This window comes from Mobula hypostoma, chromosome 17 (assembly GCF_963921235.1).
Source record: "Mobula hypostoma chromosome 17, sMobHyp1.1, whole genome shotgun sequence".
NCBI classification, from domain to species: Eukaryota; Metazoa; Chordata; class Chondrichthyes; order Myliobatiformes; family Myliobatidae; genus Mobula; species Mobula hypostoma.
In genome coordinates, this window is record NC_086113.1 from 45784861 (window position 1) to 45804880 (window position 20020).

Genomic DNA, 20020 nt, shown 5'->3' on the forward strand with positions numbered 1-20020 from the left:
GGAGCACTGCAAACATGAAATTCACAAGTCTGTATTATTTTGGAGTTCACCAATTTAAAGGCTGCTCTCATTTTTAGTTCTGTTCTTCCCAGAAATGATATGATATGGTTATTTTGTCACATAATTGGAAATGTGCAGCATATTAACAGGCCCTTCATCCCGTCAAGTCTATGCCAACCATTGTGTCCATGTACCTGCATTAATTCACTTCCCTCTGTACCTCACTCATTGAAGTACGTGTACAGATGTCCCTTACAATTTGTTACTGTTCCTGCTTCCACAAGCGACTCATTCCGGATAACCACATTATCTATGTGTGGGGGTGGGGGGGGGGAAGTGGTGTGATGCTGGTGGAATTCAGCCCTCAGATCCCCCTTTGAAACTTCTCTCTCTCACCTCTAGAGATTTAGACATCTCTACCGTGGAAAACAGACACCGGCCATCTACCATATCTATGGCTTTTGTAATTTTAGATACTTCCATCATAAGCCTTATTTGCTCTAGGGGAAACATCCCATCCTATTCCAATCTCTCCTTGTAACCCAAACCCTCCAATCCAGATAACGCCCTTCTGCATCTTCTCAGCACCATTTCTAGCTTAATCACACCACTCCTGTTGATGTTATGGGGGACTTCAACATGCAGGTAGACTGGAGGAATCAGGTTGGTACTGGACCCCAAGAAAGGGAGTTTGTGGAGTCCCTCCGAGATGGATTCTTAGAACAGCTTGTACTGGAGCCTACCAGAGAGAACACAATTCTAGATTTAGTGTTGTGCAATGAACCGGATTTGATCAGGGACCTCGAGGTAAAGGAGCCATTAGGAGGTAATGACCATAATATGTTAAGTTTTAATCTACAATTTGAGAAGCAGAAGGGAAACTCGGAAGTGTCAGTATTACAGTTGAACAAAGGGAACTATGGTGCTATGAGGGAGGAGCCGGCCAAAATTCAATGGAAAAATACCCTAGCAGGGATGACAGTGGAACAGCAATGGCAAGTATTTCTGGGAATAATGCGGAAGGTGCAGGGTCAGTTCATTCCAAACAGGAAGAAAGATCCTAAGGGGAGTAAGGGGAGGCCGTGCTTGACAAGGGAAGTAATGGACAGTATAAAAATAAAAGAGAAGAAGTATAACATTGCAAAAATGAGTGGGAAGCTGGAGGATTGGGAAACTTTTAAAGAGCAACAGAAGGTAACTAAAAAGGCAATACGCGGAGAAAAAATGAGGTACGAAGGTAAACTAGCCAAGAATGTAAAGGAGGATAGTAAAAGCTTCTTTAGGTATGTGAAAAGGAAAAAAATAGTTAAGACCAAAATTGGGCCCTTGAAGACAGAAGCAGGTGAATTTATTATGGGGAACAGGGAAATGGCAGACGAGTTGAACAGGTACTTTGGATCTGTCTTCACTAGGGAAGACACAAACAATCTCCCAGATGTAATAGTGGCCAAAGGACCTACGGTAATGGATGAACTGAAGGAAATTTATATTAGGCAGGAAATGGTGTTGGATAGGTTGTTGGGTCTGAAGGCTGATTAGTCCCCGGGACCTGATGGTCTGCATCCCAGGGTACTTAAAGAGGTGGCTTTAGAAATCGTGGACGCATTGGTAATCATTTTGCAATGTTCTATAGATTCAGGATCAGTTCCTGTGGATTGGAGGGTGGCTAATGTTGTCCCTCTCTTCAAGAAGGGAGGAAGAGAGAAAGCAGGGAATTATAGACCGGTTAGCCTGACGTCGGTGGTGGGAAAGATGCTGGAGTCAATTATAAAAGATGAAATTACGACACATCTGGATGGTAGTAACAGAATTGGTCTGAGTCAGCATGGATTTACAAAGGGGAAATCGTGCTTGACTAATCTTCTGGGATTTTTTGAGGATGTAACTATGAAAATGGACAAGGGAGAGCCAGTGGATGTAGTGTACCTGGACTTTCAGAAAGCCTTTGATAAAGTCCCACATAGGAGATTAGTGGGCAAAATTAGGGCACATGGTATTGGGGGCAGAGTACTGACATGGATTGAAAATTGGCTGGCTGGCAGAAAACAAAGAGTAGCGATTAACGGGTCCCTTTCGGAATGGCAGGCGGTGACCAGTGGGGTACCGCAGGGTTCAGTGCTGGGACCGCAGCTGTTTACAATATATATTAATGATTTAGAAGAGGGAATTAAAAGTAACATTAGCAAATTTGCCAATGACACAAAGCTGGGTGGCAGTGTGAAATGTGAGGAGGATGTTATGAGAATGCAGGGTGACTTGGACAGGCTGGGTGAGTGGGCAGATGCATGGCAGATGCAGTTTAATGTGGATAAATGTGAGGTTATCCACTTTGGTGGTGAGAACGGGAAGACAGATTATTATCTAAATGGAGTCAAGTTAGGAAAAGGGGAAGCGCAATGAAATCTAGGTGTTCTTGTACATCAGTCACTGAAAACAAGCATGCAAGTACAGCAGGCAGTGAAGAAAGCTAATGGCATTCAGGCCTTCATAACAAGGGGAATTGAGTATAAGAACAAAGAGGCCCTTCTGCAGCTGTACGGGGCCCTAGTGAGACCACGCCTGGAGTACTGTGTGCAGTTTTGGTCTCCAGATTTGAGGAAGGACATTCTTGCTATTGAGGGAGTGCAGCGTAGGTTCACAAGGTTAATTCCCAGGATGGCGGGACTGTCATATGTCGAAAGATTGGAGTGACTGGGCTTGTATACTCTGGAATTTAGAAGGCTGAGAGGGGATCTTATTGAAACATATAAGATTATTAAGGAATTAGACATGTTGGAGGCAGGAAGCATGTTCCCGCTGATGGGTGAGTCCAGAACCAGAGGCCACAGTTTAAGAATTAGGGGTAGGCCATTTAGAACGGAGTTGAGGAAAAACTTTTTCACCCAGTGAGTGGTGGATATATGGAATGCTCTGCCCCAGAAGGCTGTGGAGGCCAAGTCTCTGGATGCTTTCAAAAAAAGAGATGGATAGAGCTCTTAAAGATAGCGGAATCAAAGGTTATTCGGATAAGGCAGGAACTGGATACTGATAGTGGATGATCAGCCATGATCACAGTGAATGGCAGTGCTGGCTTGATGGGCCGAATGGCCTACTCCTGCACCTATTGTCTATTGTCTATTGTGTAGTAACCATAACAGTACACAATACCAAGTGCATCCTAAGTAATCTTCCATATTTATCTAAAAATCAGAAAAATTGCCTGGCCGGTGAAGTATGATGGATATTGGGATGGCTTACCTCAAGCTTGCCAGTATTTTCTTGCCCAGGCAGATAACATTTCATCTATCCAGTCTTGCAGTAATATTTGCCAAATCTGATTTGGTTTAATTTCTTGGTCTGTCTACCAATACTACTTTAAATATTTTAGGATTATATTGCATTGAAATTGTAATGAACAATGTTTTTACATACTGTGAGTCAAGATGGATTTATAGTTAATCTCTGGGGTTTAGTTGTGGGTTTAAGAATCGGCTGACTTTCATGATTTGATACAATATCTGAATGGTTTCTGGGCCAGATTTGCCAGCTCACTTTCCCCGATACAAGCAAGTGCTTGTGTTGCTTTCTGTAATAAGGTCTGTTGACTTTGCTACATATTTCAGTATAGCTTCTGCACTTTTCCACTTCTTATCATCCCAAGTGTTTTGCCAGATTACTTATACTGAAAGCTCCAAGATAATCAAACATAGCAATATGTGCTCGTGTAAAAACAACCCTCATTACAATTGCAATGCAGTTTTAACCCAAGGTACTTAGAGTAGATTTAGTAGTTGGTCTATGACCTGGAATCTGATTGACCGTTGTGATGTGGCTATTTAAGTGTCTGCAGAAATCTTGCTGGCAAGCAGCCTTGTAATTTAAAACTAATATGTTAGGTCTGGAGAGGAGGGGATGATCAGGAGCACAGGTCTGTTGTGTTCTCTGGTCTCATTGCAGAAATAAAATGAGGGCTTCCGCTACTCTTGTTAAAATATAACTTTTACTTTGGACGGAGTTGCTTGCAATCTTCCTTCAGCTACTTGGAGGCCCGGTTTAGCTGATCACTGGTCAGTCTGGTTCTCCCTGGGTGTGGAGAAAAGTGGTGTGATAGGGAGACATCAATGAACTAACAACGGTGCATTAGAGAGAGTGCAGATAGAATGGAAGTCCATCAGTACCCGGAGATGTACTGTATGTCTAACATTGGTTGGGATTTACAGTTTAGGAAAAGCAACAAAGAAGTAGGTTTGTGGCATCTCAGAGTTTGCCATCCTGATGATTAACACACTCCCCCTCAAGGAAGTGGATCTCAGAAGGCACAATTAGACAAAAACAAATAAAACATATCCTCGCATGAAGATTAACACTTCAGCATTGGAAGCATCAAGGGCAGTCAGACAGATTATAGTGTGCAAAGCAGCAGCCCCTGCAACAGATTCTACAATGTTGAAGGTATTGGAGATGATCATTGACCTTCCATCTGATTATTTTCACATCACCCACCCACTACCCCCACCACCACACAAGTAAGGCCGTTTTGTCGTGATTTGTTTTTCAGGCCTCCAAGAAGGAAGATTAAAAGCTATCTGTGGTAAAGTAGAGTTAGCCAGAAAACAGATACTGTGGAGATAAAGGATCAAATCAATTTAAAAGTGAAGGGCCATGAAATATGATGATGCAAGCTTATGCCAAAGAAATATTTTGTATAATTGTATTAGAAATCCCTAAGCAGAAAAGTGCTACACCTGCCCCAACACCACCTCCCTCACCACCATTCAGGACCCCAGATGGTCCTTCCAGGTGAGGTGACACTTCATCTGTGAATCTGTTGGGGTCATTTACTGTGTTTGGTGCTCCCGGTGTGGCCTCCTGTATATTGGTGAGACCAACGTAGATTGGTAGACAGGTTCGCTGAGCACCTATGCTCCGTCTGCCAGAAAAAGTAGGATCTCCAGTGGCCACCCATTTTAATTCCACTTCCCATTCCCATTCTGCTATGTCTATCCATTGCCTCCTCCACCGTCATAATGAGGCCACACTTGGGTTGGAGGAACAACACCTTATGTTCCATTTGGATACCCTCCAACCTGATGGCATGAACTTCGATTTCTCAAACTTCCACTAGTGCCTCTCCCCCACCCCCCATCTCCTTCGCCATTCCCCATTCCTTTTTCCCTCTCTCACTTTATCTCCTTGCCACCCATTACCCCCCTCTGGTGCTCCCCCCCTTTTCTTTCTTCCATGGCCTTCTGTCCTCTCCTATTAGACTCCCCCTTCTCCAGCCCTGTATCTCTTTCACCAATCAACTTCCCAGCTCTTTACTTGCCCCCTCTCCCTCCTGGTTTCACCTATCACCTTGTGTTTCTCTCTCCCCTTGCCCACCTTTTAACTGTACTCCTCATCATTTTTTCTCCAGTCCTGATGAAGGGTCTTGGCCCAGGACATCGACTGTACTCTTTTCTGTAGATGCTGCCTGGCCTGATGAGTTCTTCTGGCATTTTGTGTGTGTGTTGCTAAAGATCAAAGTGTTGTTTTTGAGTAAGTTACACTTCCAACCAATATTCTTTGTTTAGCTTTTGGGAGTCAGGTCTTAATGTAAATGGCAAGCAACAATCAGTTTGAAGTTAAAAGGATAGCTCTGTAAACAAGCACCATCTATTTAGAAGACTTGCTGGCCCCACAGCACCTGGGCTGTCTGCTCAAGAGGTGCAGTGTAAGACATTGGGGTGTGTTAATTGGGCTTGTTTCAAACTAGACAACACTGGCTAAGTTGTTTAGTTCAAGGAAGCTTGCAGAACAGATTGATACTATCACTTAATGCATCAAATAGCTGATGTATTAATAGCTGGAAGGTTTGTCAGCTTCACAGCATTTCTTGTGGGTACCTGGGATCTCTGTCTCCAGAAGTTTTTAGACTGTTTGTGTTAAAATTTATCTGAAAAATATCACGTGTGAAGTCACCTAAGGGGCAAAGAAACAGTATAAATGTAGAGAGCAGTCCAGGCTTTTTAGGAATAGTCCAGGAATATCAAGAAGAATGACAGAAATTCGGGCGAAATAGATTTCATTCCTCTGCCATCAATTTCTGTGATAGACGACTGGTTTGTCTCTGGTTCATTAGTATGTATTTTAGCTTATAGGAATTGTACTTGTGTTTTGGAAATCCTTTGGGTTTTAGAAATTGTTTGTAATTTAGAAGTCTTTTATAAGATAGAAATCCTCTGTGAGTTTTAAACGTGTTTTAACAGTGTTGAACTTCAAACATGTATCACTGAAAATAAATGAATTGTGTTTAAATTAATGTATTATCTGGAAGTATCCCCTCCTTAGTGGGGTGGGGGGGGAATCCACCACTCAAAATGTGGGTATTGGCAGCTAAACATGCCGTAGAGGATAAACAGAGAAGCGAACTAGTCTTTGAAGATTGGGTAGTCACAGTATAACCTCCCTTTAGTGAGGTTGCCTGTAGCTATCTATATTTGATAGGGCTTAAGGTCTTCGTCGGAGTTTAGAACTTTGTGGTCAGCAAACCTAATACCATCACATGATAGGGAGGTGAGGAAGGCATTTGGCACACAGGCTTTCATCAATCACAGCACTGAGTATAGGAGTTGCCAGGACATATTGCTTTTGTATAAGACGTGACTGAGTCTGTGCCTGGGGTATTGTGTACAGATTTGGCTACACTATTATCAGGACATCAGTAAGCTGGAAAGCGTGCACAGAAGATATACAAGAAGGTTACTGGGACTCGAGGCTCGAAGTTACGGGGAGAGGTTGGACAGGCTACGACTATTCGCAGAGGCATAGTCAATTGAGGGAGCGACCTTAGAGGAGCATAAAATCCTGAGTTCCGTATGAGTAAACTAGCGTAAGTGTGGTTCTTGCTCATGGACATGGACATGTTGGACCCATGCCCACACTCTGTGACTCTGGTTAAAATTCATTTCACGGAATGAGAGAACGCAAACAACCAGTAGCTTTGCAAAACAAATGGTACGATCCATGTAACCACAACTGGAGAGAAACGTAAGAATGAAAGTTGGATCGTGAATAAGCCACATGGTCCCCAAAACTCCTCTGCCATTTCACAAGATCTCAGACGAAGTGATCTTGATCCCAGCTCTACTTTCCTGCCGCTTCCCTAAAATTCCTTCCACCCCCACAGACTAAACACCTTTTCCATCTCAGCTTTGAATACGTTCTGGAGCAGAGGATTCCAAATATTCACAACTTTGAAAGGCGAATACCTGGAAACTGGAGATGGAACTCCTTTGATGTGCTAAATGTGTACGCCTAGAATGATAACACCCACTTTGGTCCCCTAAGATCTTGGCATGAATAAATTGGACAGCAAGCAATTTTTTCGCAAGGTGTTAATGGCTAATACCAGAGGACGTCCTTTTAAGATGCATGGAGGATAGTTTAGGGGAGAAGTCAGAGGTAGGTTATTTATCTACTTATTTATTTATTTATTGAGCTACAGCGCGGAATACGCCTTTCCAGCCCTTTGAGCCGCGCCACCTAGTGATCCCCCGATTTAATCCAAGTCAACAACCAGTACGTCTTTGGACCGTGGGAGGAAACCAGAGCACCCAGAGGAAACCCACGCGGTCACAGAGAGAACATAAAAACTCCTTACAGGCAGCGGTGGGATTTGAACCCAGGTTGTCGATACTGTAAAGCGTTGTGCTAACCACTACACTACCATATAGAGAGTGGTAAGCGCCTGGAATGCACTGTTAGAGGTGGTGGTAGAAGCTGATTGATTAGGGACGTTTAGATGACCCTTAGGTAGGCACATGGATGCATGAAAAATGCAGTGTGTGGGCTATGCAGGAAGGAAGTGTTACATTGATTGTGGCGTGGAGTAAAAGTTTGGGACAATATCGTGGGCAAAGTGTGCGTACTATGCCGTACTTTCAATGTTCTTAAATAGTTTTTTGAAACTTAGTGCATTAACGTTAGTGCTGTGGTGGCAGTCGCATGTGCTGAAACCTGTGCAGTCACTCGCAGAGGTTGTAGCTGGTGCATTATTGTCACAATGGCTGCTGGGATGTGTGTTGACATTTGATCAGCTCTCACCCAACGAGCACAATACAGCAACAGAGCAGGCTACAACAGAGATGAGAAGAAACACGGGAGGTAGGGTCGGGGGGATAAGGTATTCTCCATTGTGTTTGGGTCCCCCTTAGGCAATGAAGTGAAGTCCAAAACAGAATCAGGTTTATTGTCACTGACCTATGTCGAATCTGTTATTTTATGGTAAGACCAAAAAAAATTACTGTGTTCCAAAATACAAGAAGACGAATAATGAGGTAGTGTTCATGGATTCATGGACCAGTCAGAAGTCGGATGGTGGAGGAGAAGAAACTGTTCTGAAAACATTGAACGTGGATCTTCAGGCTGATGTTCCTCCTCCCCAGTGGTAGTAACTTGAAGAGGACATGTCCTGGACGGTGAATGTCTTTATTGATGGATGCCACCACGAGGCACCCGTGCACGTGGTCCCAACCTGCAGCAAAGTGGTGGCCAGAAGTTCACAGTTCATGGGTAAGTTTGTAAAATGGCTGCTATCATTGAGAAATAGCAGCAGAATTGGGCCACTTGGCTCATTGAGTCTGCTCTACCATTCAATCATGGCTGATATCTTTTTTTCTCTCTCAATCCTATTCTCCTACCTGCTCCCTTAACCCTTTGCAAATTAAAAGTGTAAGAGGCTTCAATGATCCCTTCTCCATTATCCTGGCCACAGTGTCTTCCAAGTTGGATGTTCTCTGTGCTGATCATCACAGTGAAAGTGTAGGTCCTTTAATTACCGTGTCACATCCTGAACAGCATGCTTTGATTTTTTTTTCTTGTGAGTTAACACTGCAGGTTGTAGCTTTCAAGCAACCACAACTCCAATTTCAGCCAGCTGTGGAGGAAATTACCTGCCTGACTAACTCAAGGTAGAAGTCAGGCACACAAGGAGCCATGCATTGTATGACGGGGATTTGCACGGTAAAACAAATGTAAAAGTGGGTCCTATTCTTGAATGGAAGGTCCCCTTCATCCCCATTTCAACTGAGGGATGTTGAAATGACTTCATTCTTATTTTGCCCCAACAGGAAAAGGGTGCTCTCACTATTTACCTTGTCAAGGCCCTTCAGAGTCTTGTATATTGCAATTTACCACTCATTCTTCTTAACTGTAGAGACCATAAGCCCAGCCTGTTCAACAATTCCTCATAAGACTACTACTACTACTTCCCAGAATTCAACCTAGTGAACTACCCCTGGACATCCTCCAGTGTAAGTCTATCCGGCCTTCCAGGAGACCAAATCTGCACACAGAGGTCCAGGTGCAGTCTCACTTCCCAATGCCATTTGCTATGAGCCTCCCCTATTTTCAGTTTCCATCCCACGCCAATAAAGGCCAGCTGTGGTTACTTATAAACTGCGGAATGGAGGAAGTTGAATATTAAAAACGATGGAGGATTACGTTGCTCTTCTGCGAGAGAGCAGGTAACAGGTACGAAACCTCAAAATGTGCAGCTGACATTCGGAGCAGAGAAACACCAGGGCAGCAAAATGTGCAAGAAAGTGATTGACACCAGAGGAAATGGACTGAATAATGACGGGAAGTGAGGGGCTGCAGTATTTAGAATAGAAAGAAGTTTCCAAGCAGCTACGCCACCCATTTTCTTTCCTCCTCGCCACCTCCATCGTGACATGTATTGTCAATGGGCCTGTTGATACAATGAGAAACAAGAACTTCAGTTTATTGTTTGTTATGGTTTTCCTCTTTTTTTGCCATGGAAATGAATTCCCCTGTTACTTGTGGTCTTTATTTAAAGGTTTTGAGGGGATTGTGCATGAATTCCTCAGAGCACTTCCGGACATACAGTAGACTTACGTGCAGACAAAGGCAAAATTCATTGAACCTTGGTTGAGCCCATAACACTGGGTGTAGCAGAGGCTTGTTTTTGCTATTTGTATGTAATCCTCTCTGGAGAGAAAGATTGATCTACCAGGTGTATAAACCAGGGTTTACATCGAGATTTTTCACCAGCATGCAAAGCTAATGCTCAGGTTTTGCTGGCTTTGTTTAAAAAAAAACATGCAAGTAATCTACCGTCATTCCGAGTCTGTGTGGTGTGAGGTCAGTTTGTGAACTTTGGAGGTGCCGAGAGTCAAGCTTCAAGCACCGCAGGCTAACCCTTCTCACATGCAGGGGACCCACCAGTGCTTGATGGGCGAGGAGACTCCCAGACTGAACCAAGTGTGCTGCACTTGGCACATTGCAAGTGCAGGAGGAACAAAAGCAGTGTGCATATTGTTTGCAAAGATTGCCAACAACAACACCAGTCAGCTACTTTTCTCCCTGGAATGCCTTTTTATAGCTGTGTGGTTCATTTTGTTACCACCGCTGGGCTTTTGTAAAATAAACAGCAACTTACATCTGCTCCCCTCTCCACCCACCTTCTGCGAACATTGTCTTAAAATAAATCACCAATATGATCGTTCACCCAACCATTTGCCCATCAGACTTTTCTCTGGAGATTTCAATTAACTTGTTGGTTAAGATGGGAAGCCATATCTGCAAAGGCAAATTAACACCCAAGGGTAGACATAGGAAGTCAGGCGGATGCAATGTTAGTTGAAATTTCACTGCATTTTTGCCCTCTTGCAAATGAAGATTCTGTCTGTCTTTTCGGGATGTAAAACATCCCATGTATGTATTTTCAGAATAGTAAATTTTCCCAAATTGCAAGCCAACATTTCTTCCCACAGCCAGCACCACTGAAAACAGACTAGCCATTCATACATCTGTTTGCTGTATTTGGGACCTTTCTGAGCAGATATTGGCTACATTGCCTATGTGCAAATAGTGACTGGAATTCAATAGAAATTCATTGGCTGTGAAATGGTTTATAATATCCAGAGAAGACAGAAAGTGAAAGGTATTTTATAAATTTCAGTTTAGTAGCATGTCAACTTTTGTGATGGTAATGTTAAAGGTTTGGATGAGGAGAATAGTTTTACGCACCAGGTGGTTAGGATCACTGAAAGGTACAGGAAGACACTGAAAGTTGATTCACTTGTCCTGTTCAAATGGGAAACCAAGAACATCAAGGAAACCAAGAAAACTGAAGAATATCTTTTCAAAGAGCTGGCACGGATGCAGTAGGCCAAATGGCGGCCTCCTGAACTGTGTCATTCTATGGTTTAGTGTGTGTTTCATTGTTACTATGGTAGTGACGAGGTGCAGCCAGAATTTAAGTAATCACAGATGGTGTGTAAAGCTCAGCTAAATCACTAGTTTGTCATATTAAACATGAAAAGATATTAATAGCTGGTCTTGAGTACGACTTAAAAATGGTTCAAAGGATTAAAAACAGATGCCGATCTAAAAGAAATGGCTTAAAAGCGACTTGAAAACTGCCCTATGTATGTAAAAGAAATAAATTGGAGTAATTTTATGTAATATAAGTTCGTTATAATTTCCATTCCTTCATTAAAAGTGTTTAATGAAAGACTGAAAATTATTACATAATCCTGTTTAAGTCTTTGTTAATCAGGTGATGAACAAAAATCACATGAGTCTGTTCGCACAAGCAGCTCACTCCAAAAGCTTAAAACAAAACCTGCTGGGTTTTTGCTGTCCGCCAGTTAACCAGAACATTGGTTTCCATACTGCTCAGTTAGCAATGTTCCTCTGTGTGAGAAGGTTGTGACTTCAAGACCCACTCCACAGGCCCGAGCATCAAATCCAAGCTGCAATGCTGAGGTATGACTACCAGATGAGATGTCAAACTACTGTATAGTATCTTGTCCTCTCAGGAAGCTAGAAATGCTATTTCAAAACAAAGATGGAGAATCCTCTTCAGTATCTGAACTAACATTTATATATCAGTTGAAATTTGTGTGTGGCTGTCCATTGGAATCGTATCAGTTATTCTAATTTTATAGTATCTCAATGGCAGTAAAGTGATCTGAGTTGTACTGAAATTGTGCAGGGTACCTTTATTCTTCAGTATAATTCCTTCAAAAATTGTCTTCTAAATTTTAATTTTTCTGAGACGTTATCACTATGTCTTCTTGAAGATGATTACCTGACTGTGGCTGCAGTTTGTAAATCATTAGAGGGTGTGGGAAGATAGAATGGATGAGAGCTTTCTATCATCTTCTCTAATCCCCAAATGTTATAGCCCCAATAACGTTATTGGGTAGAGTTAAGATGGAGCCAAGTGATGGCCTCTTTGAGCTCATTTGTGAAAACAGTTTAAATTCCTCTCTTTAATGTCTCTTTTTTCCCTTTTCTAGGTGGTTGTGGTTCTATCGAGGTCCTGATTTGTAATTGGTACTCAGACTGCATTTTTTTTTTACAGTGGATGAGTTCCCGTTTTGGAGCTTGTTGGCCGCCATATTCCAACGTTTTCCAGCCACGGCTTGGAAGATGGCACGCCCCCGAGATGTAGCCCCGCGTGGCCCTGTGGACGACCGATTCCCAGCCGGTGTTGGAGGCCATTTTGGAGCTTTTTGGCCACCGTTTTCCAACGTTTTCCAGCCACGACTTGGAAGATGGCACGCCCCTGAGATGAAGCCCCGCGCGGCCCTGTGGACGACCGATTCCCGGCCGGTGTTGCCAAACGGAGGCCTCGCAGGAGACGGAACATCAGGATTTCACTGCAGCTGATGTATGGCGGGAGGTCTCTGTAGTCGAGTGGCCACACTCTCTTTCTCTTTCCCTCAATGGGGGAGGGAAGGGAGACTTCGCTGCTGATCCTCGCGTCAGAAACCTCTGTATAAAAAAGCAGCGTGGCTGACCGTAACTCCAAAACAGTGACTGTCAGTCTCCCCTTTCACTGTGAAAAATGGGTGATACCTCTCTGTCCTTGTTAGCAAGAGAGAGAGCCCGTGGCATGTCGAACTTGTGGGCAAACAAGAGCTTTTATGTTGACTGCAGATCATGGTCTGTCTTTGAGTGCTTTGCTGTTGCTGGGTGGGTGGTGGGGGCTGACGTATTTTTGCTGAAACGGGCAGAGCTTTGCTGCCGCTTGTGTGGGGAAGGGGGTGTGGGGACTTAGGGATTCTAACGATAGTCAACTGAACGATTTGAACCAGCATTGGTCACAGGAGCAGCTGGTGGTGAACCATAATGGCCAGGAGCTGTGGGTAGTGAACCATATTGGCCGGGAGCTGTGGGTAGTGAACCATAGTGACCAGGAGCTGCTGGTGGTGAACCATAGTGACCAGGAGCTGTGGGTAGTGAACTATAGTGACCAGGAGCTGCTGGCAGTGAACCATAGTGACCAGGAGCTGTGGGTAGTGAACCATAGTGACCAGGAGCTGCTGGTGGTGAACCATAGTGACCAGGAGCTGTGGGTAGTGAACCATAGTGACCAGGAGCTGCTGCTGGTGAACCATAGTGGCCAGGAGCTGTGGGTAGTGAACCATAGTGACCAGGAGCTGTGGGTAGTGAACCATAGTGACCAGGAGCTGCTGCTGGTGAACCATAGTGACCATGAGCTATGGGTAGTGAACCATAGTAACCAGGAGCAGCTGGTGGTGAACCATAATGGCCAGGAGCTGTGGGTAGTGAACCATATTGGCCGGGAGCTGTGGGTAGTGAACCATAGTGACCAGGAGCTGCTGGTGGTGAACCATAGTGACCAGGAGCTGTGGGTAGTGAACTATAGTGACCGGGAGCTGCTGGCAGTGAACCATAGTGACCAGGAGCTGTGGGTAGTGAACCATAGTGACCAGGAGCTGCTGGTGGTGAACCATAGTGACCAGGAGCTGTGGGTAGTGAACCATAGTGACCAGGAGCTGCTGCTGGTGAACCATAGTGGCCAGGAGCTGTGGGTAGTGAACCATAGTGACCAGGAGCTGTGGGTAGTGAACCATAGTGACCAGGAGCTGCTGCTGGTGAACCATAGTGACCATGAGCTATGGGTAGTGAACCATAGTAACCAGGAGCCGCTGGTGGTGAACCATGGTGACCAGGAGCTGTGGGTAGTGAACCATAGTGACCAGGAGCTGCTGGCAGTGAACCATAATGACCAGGAGCTGTGGGTAGTGAACCATAGTGACCAGAAGCTGCTGCTGGCGAACCATAGTGACCAGGAGCTGTGGGTAGTGAACCATAGTGACCAGGGGCTGTTGGCAGTGAACCATAGTGACCAGGAGCTGTGGGTAGTGAACCATAGTGACCAGGAGCTGCTGCTGGTGAACCATAGTGACCAGGAGCTGCTGGTGGTGAACCATAGTGGCCAGGAGCTGTGGGTAGTGAACCATAGTGACCAGGAGCTGCTGGTGGTGAACCATAGTGACCATGAGCTATGGGTAGTGAACCATAGTAACCAGGAGCTGCTGGTGGTGAACCTTGGTGACCAGGAGCTGTGGGTAGTGAACCATAGTGACCAGGAGCTGTTGGCGGTGAACCATAGTGACCATGAGCTGTGGGTAGTGAACCATAGTGACCAGGAGCTGCTGCTGGTGAACCATAGTGACCATGAGCTGTGGGTAGTGAACCATAGTGACCAGGAGCTGCTGCTGGTGAACCATAGTGACCATGAGCTGTGGGTAGTGAACCATAGTAACCAGGAGCTGCTGCTGGTGAACCATGGTGGCCAGGAGTCTCCTCCAGTCCATGAAGCTGGTGGAAGTAGGTTTGCTCTCTCGGTGGCTTGCTGCTGAGGGCCACAAGCACGGCTTCGCACTGTATTTGAGGGGAAAGTGCAACGGATGTGTTGCAAAGTGCCTGCCATGGCAAAAATCTGGAGGCTTGAGTGCAGGGCTCATTGTGCTGGGAATGGTGGTACTGAACCAGATAGGAAATAGAAGCAGATGTAGAGAGCACATAGCCCTGTTTTTCAACAATCTCATCAATGATTCTCTATCTTACCCACACTTTCCTGCCTCATCTGATCCCTTAAGTATCCCAAGGGCTCTCTGCTTTGAATGTACAAAACTACTGAGAATATGCTGACTGATTGAGATTTAAGCTGAGTTGTGTGGGTGCATTACTCGATGCAGTGTGTGTGACCCTCGGCTGTGCGCTTGAGGTTTCTAACTGCATCAGGGAGCATATCCATGTGCTTGAGGTTTTGTGTTTGACATCTTCCTTCGGTTGAGCCCGCTTTGGTACAGAGCCTTGGTCAAATTCTTTATTTCATCCACAGCCTGACTGCAGATTGGGATGCTTGTTCCTTTTTTTGTTCTGCCTTGTTTTCTAGCAACTAACCTTCCTTAACCTGAGTAATAACTTGCACTTTTAGTTTCTGGCTGTAAACACTTCTTGTTTAAAGGTTATCTAGAACTTTGATCATCTCCAGCTAGCCTCAAAGTTGTTCTTCACTATCTACCACAGCAGTAGATAATCTGAGTTGTATGGATGCTACAGTCATGTGATGGAAAATTAATTTTATGCATATTTTATACTAGATTAAAGAAGTGCAAATTAAGGATTACAGTGCCAGACATATTTTCAAGAGCTCTTTTATTTAACTCCTTTTGTTCTTTCTTGTATTGATTGGGTTTAAATAAGTTAGCAACTTCCACATAAAAATGTTACATCATTGAAGTGTAGTTACTTGCAGAAGCACCACAGCTACAAAGCATCGCTGAAGTCGCATTCGCAAGAAAAACACAAAATTGTGTATAATTGATGTTTTAATTTTATGTGAGAGAACACAATTAGAACTAAAATCAAAATCTACTCTAATGCAAAGTGGTGATTGTATTGTTATACTACAGTAACGGTGAGGCTTGTGCGAGTTGGTTTGAGAGCCAAATGATTGAAGGGAAGTAACGTTTCTTGAACCTGGCAGTGTGGAACTTCGGGCTTCGATGCCTCTTGCTAGATAATAGCTGCAAGAAGTTGGCATGGTGGGCATCTTTCAAACCAATGTCCTGATGGTGAGCAGAGGTGGACCAATGATGTTTTAGGTAGAGACCACTACCCTCTGCAACTTCTTGTCTTCCTGTGCATTCAGAGAGCTGTACCAGACCATGATATTGTCAGATAATTTCAATAGTACATCTGTAGAAGTTTGTTAGTGTTCAGTGAAATGTCAAACCTTAATAATCTCCGAAGAAAATGTTCTCTTTGGTATCATTGTGGCTTAGTTAGTAGCATTCTGCCTTTTACAGTGTGAAGGTTGTGGGCTGAAATCTCAATTCAGAAATTTGCAAAGACTGCACAATAGGACTGCGATGGAAGATGTCATAGTTCAGATATGATTCAATCCAAAGCATCCCCTTTTGGATGAGGCACATTTCACAGCATTGCAGAGAATTCTTGGCAGTCATTTATGTCTCAGTCAGCATCACGAAAGTAACAGTTACAATATTACAGCTTATCACCTCACTCTATGCACGTTTGCTGTCCTGTTTCTTGCATTAAGACAATTAGCATTTCAGTAACAATTCATGGACTGTAAAAATTATTTGGGGAATTGTGCTTTTGCAAAGGCTCTGACAAAATGCTAGCCCTTTTCCTTCCTCTCCATAATTGAAAACTCTCATGTGTAGGATGAGGGCTTCCTGTGGTCCACATCAGATCCCCGATCAAGCTGTGAGGTAGGCATGAATTGGCTGAAAAATGGATCTTGTTATGAATGATTGACTTCAACATAACATTGGTATTTAGCACGGGGGAAATGAGTAATTACAAATAAGCCATGGTGTTCCTTTAAGAGCAATGATTGCGTCAGTCAGTGAGGTTACTCATCCATTTAATACTGGGAGAGTATTTAGAAAGGCCACAAAAGTACACCAAGTACAATTGAATCCATAATCCAAAGTGCCAGGAATTGGGTTATTAGCCATTTACTTCCGAACTCTGCCTGTACTTAGAATGGACGTTTCCTTTTTTGATCCACCCATCTGATTATTGAAGTGGGTGGATAGGCAAAAAATTTGATAGTTACGGTACATTGTAGCAAATTACAGGAAGGTTTGTTTTATAAGAATAACCCATCGTAACAATGATCAGTGAGGCACAGAGAGATCTGTATTTACCAACAAGTACCTTTATGGTTTAAATTAACAAGTACGTGAATTCATACACTGAATACCTTGTGTGCACACCCAGTAAGTATCCCTGACTCTCCTGAATAGTCAAAGAAAAGTAAAGGTATTACCTGGGCAAAGGAGTTTACGCTGGCCAGGCGTTCCTCGTAGTCCCGATTCACTCGCCACATGTTTCCCACAGGGTTGCTCATGCTTGTATCTGTGGTGGTTATTCTTCGAAGTTACCGCTGTCAGCACACATGAAACGTCCACTTTTATATCCATTCCTTATCAATTCAAATATCGCGTTCCAGTGTCATTGGCCACAGGTCATGTGTCTGTCCTTTAACATGTTGTTATTGGCTCTGCTCCAAGCCAGCATCCATTTATTGCCCTCTTCCCATCAAGTGACAGTCGATAATTCATGACTCTTTGTCCTCAATCAGCAATGAGCTCGAATCACTTTTGGCAGGTACCAACCCAAACTTTCACAAACCTTCATGATATATCCAACCAAAGAACATCTCCCAAATAACTTCTTATTTGGAAATTATCTCTAGTCCAGCAGGTTACCTGGCATATCATTATGTCTTCTTTAAAACGTTAATCAAGCCAAGACCAAATGGAGAAAAGAGTGTCTTCACAAAATGGCCGCCTCCATCTCCAAGCACACAGCAAGAACAAAGACAATTATTCTGTCTGCTTCTACTGACTGTCCTTGATTCATTCAAATTCACTGATTTGTAGACTGCTGTCCTTTCAGGCCAACGGTTTCTTTAGACCAACATTTACTTCTGTCTTCACCATCATAAGATATCTATAAAAATGCAAGTCCAACGTAACCATTCTAATTCACTAATAATGTGCCCTCGCAAGTAAGACATGAATGTCATCAGTAAATGTTGAAAACAAAGCACATTCTTTTTGTAAGAAACACATAGTAAAAAGAAACTAGGCCCTGCTAATAATTTTCGCATTTTGGATGGAGGCAGAGTTGTGATATCAGCTTTGAAACACAGAACAAATTGTGCCACATCTCTCTGTGATATTTTGAGTTCCGCTACCTCAGGGTTTAGTATTATGTTTGGCAATGGCCATGATGTGGTCACACTGTGCAATGTTCTCTGGAGTATTTTGCAGTGGCTTAAACATAGATGTGTTTTTTTTTGCAGGAGATAAGGTAAACAGAAGGGTTATTATGGATATTATCAACACATCACATCTCTCAATGCTCTGTTGTGCACCGTGTGATTGACGGAAGTTATTCTTTCCCAGCAGTTAGAAGGAAAAATCAAGTGGTGGCACCAAGAAGGCTTGACTGGAGATTGCCCAAGATATGAGCAATAGGAACATGGCACCTTGCTCCTGGATCTGGAGCTAGACATGATTTAATGTTCCAACCAGAGCTGAAAGCTGAACACAGTTGCATACTCCCCGATTTCCATTGTATACTTTGCTTATTTTAAGTCATTGCACAGATGTTGCTTGCAAGAGCACCTCTCTTTTTCCTTGTGTGTGCCTCCTGACATCTCCATCTCCATCCAGAAACATTACTTAACCTGATTGTACCCAAGTATAACCAAGTTTATTCCTCTGGTTGCTGGTCCCTTGCACAAAATGTATTGTGTTCACCAGCAGAAGTAAAGAATTTAGACTGACTTATGTGTTTACTCTTTACCCAAGGACAAGAGGAGGGTCAGTTGGTTTATTATTGTTACATATACTGAGGTACAGAGCTCTTGTCTTGCATACAGTACCATCCATACAAATAGGAGGGTGACAACCAGAGGGGGTACCTGCTCAAAGGTGGAAGTTGCAAGGATAGTGATCAATATTGCCAGTTACCTGAATTGGAGACACCTGGTCATAGAATTAGATATCACTGCCTGAACATTGCACAATTCGCAGTAATTATAGCCATGATTTTAATTTTCTTAACCTGGTTAGATCATTAAAGGTGCAGCTCATGATTTGGCTTAATCCACAATAAAGTTAACTTCTTTTTTTCTCTCTTATCTCCCTAAAGGATTGGCCCTGTAGATATATCTGTAAGATTGTTCCATCTCCATCCACACTGTGTACATCTAACCTAGCCAGCACTTTCTCCCCATCTGGGTTTTTATGTTTACATCAACATTTCCCAAGTCACTGAATTCTACAGCTTACTGTGCACAATTGTAGATCCCTGCAGCTCCGTGAGTTCTGTCAGATGCCCACCTTTATGGCTCACAGTTCACAAAGAAGCAAGAGCGTGCAGTGTGGCTGGAATCACAGTGAGAAGGCAATGTTGAATTTACAGTCCTCTCTGAGCCGTGGCCAGCCGGACACGATGAAGTGTTTCAGATCCCCTTGATGGAAGGAAGTTTAGTTGAGGCTCTCAACACCTCCCTCCATAACTGGATCCTGCAGTTCCTAACAGGAAGGCCACAGTCAGTCCGTGTGGGCAGCAACGCCTCTCGTACAAGTTAGGCTGAGCATAGGCGCTCTCCGGGGTTGTGTGCTCAGCCCGTTGCCGTTCACACTGTGGATGCGTGACTGTGTCGCGGGATCCAGTTCAAACCACGTCATCAAGTTTGCGGATGACGCAAGAGTGGTCGGCCTCATCAACAACGATAATGAGTCAGAGTACAGACAGGTGAGAGGAAGTGGATTAGCTGGAGGACTGTGTGAGAACAACAGGTTCTCCACGTCTGAGCGTGGTCAAGATCAAGGAAATGATTGTGGACTTCAGGAAGATGCGAATGAACCACCTCCCTCTGTGCGTACTGTGGAGACTGTAGAGAGAGTTAAGTGCACCAAGTTCCTGGGAGTTCATGTCTCACCCGATCCCTTAATATCACCTCCCTGAATAAAGAGGCACAGCAGCACTTTCATTTCCTGAGAAGATTAAGGCAAGCAAGGCTCCCATCCCATCTTAACTGAATTTTGCAACAGCAGCATTGAGAACATCCTGACAAGTTGCATCTCCATCTGGTGAGGGAGCGGTCGAGTATTGCACCAGAACTCCCTACAAAGGACTGTGAGGATCAAAGGGGTCTCCC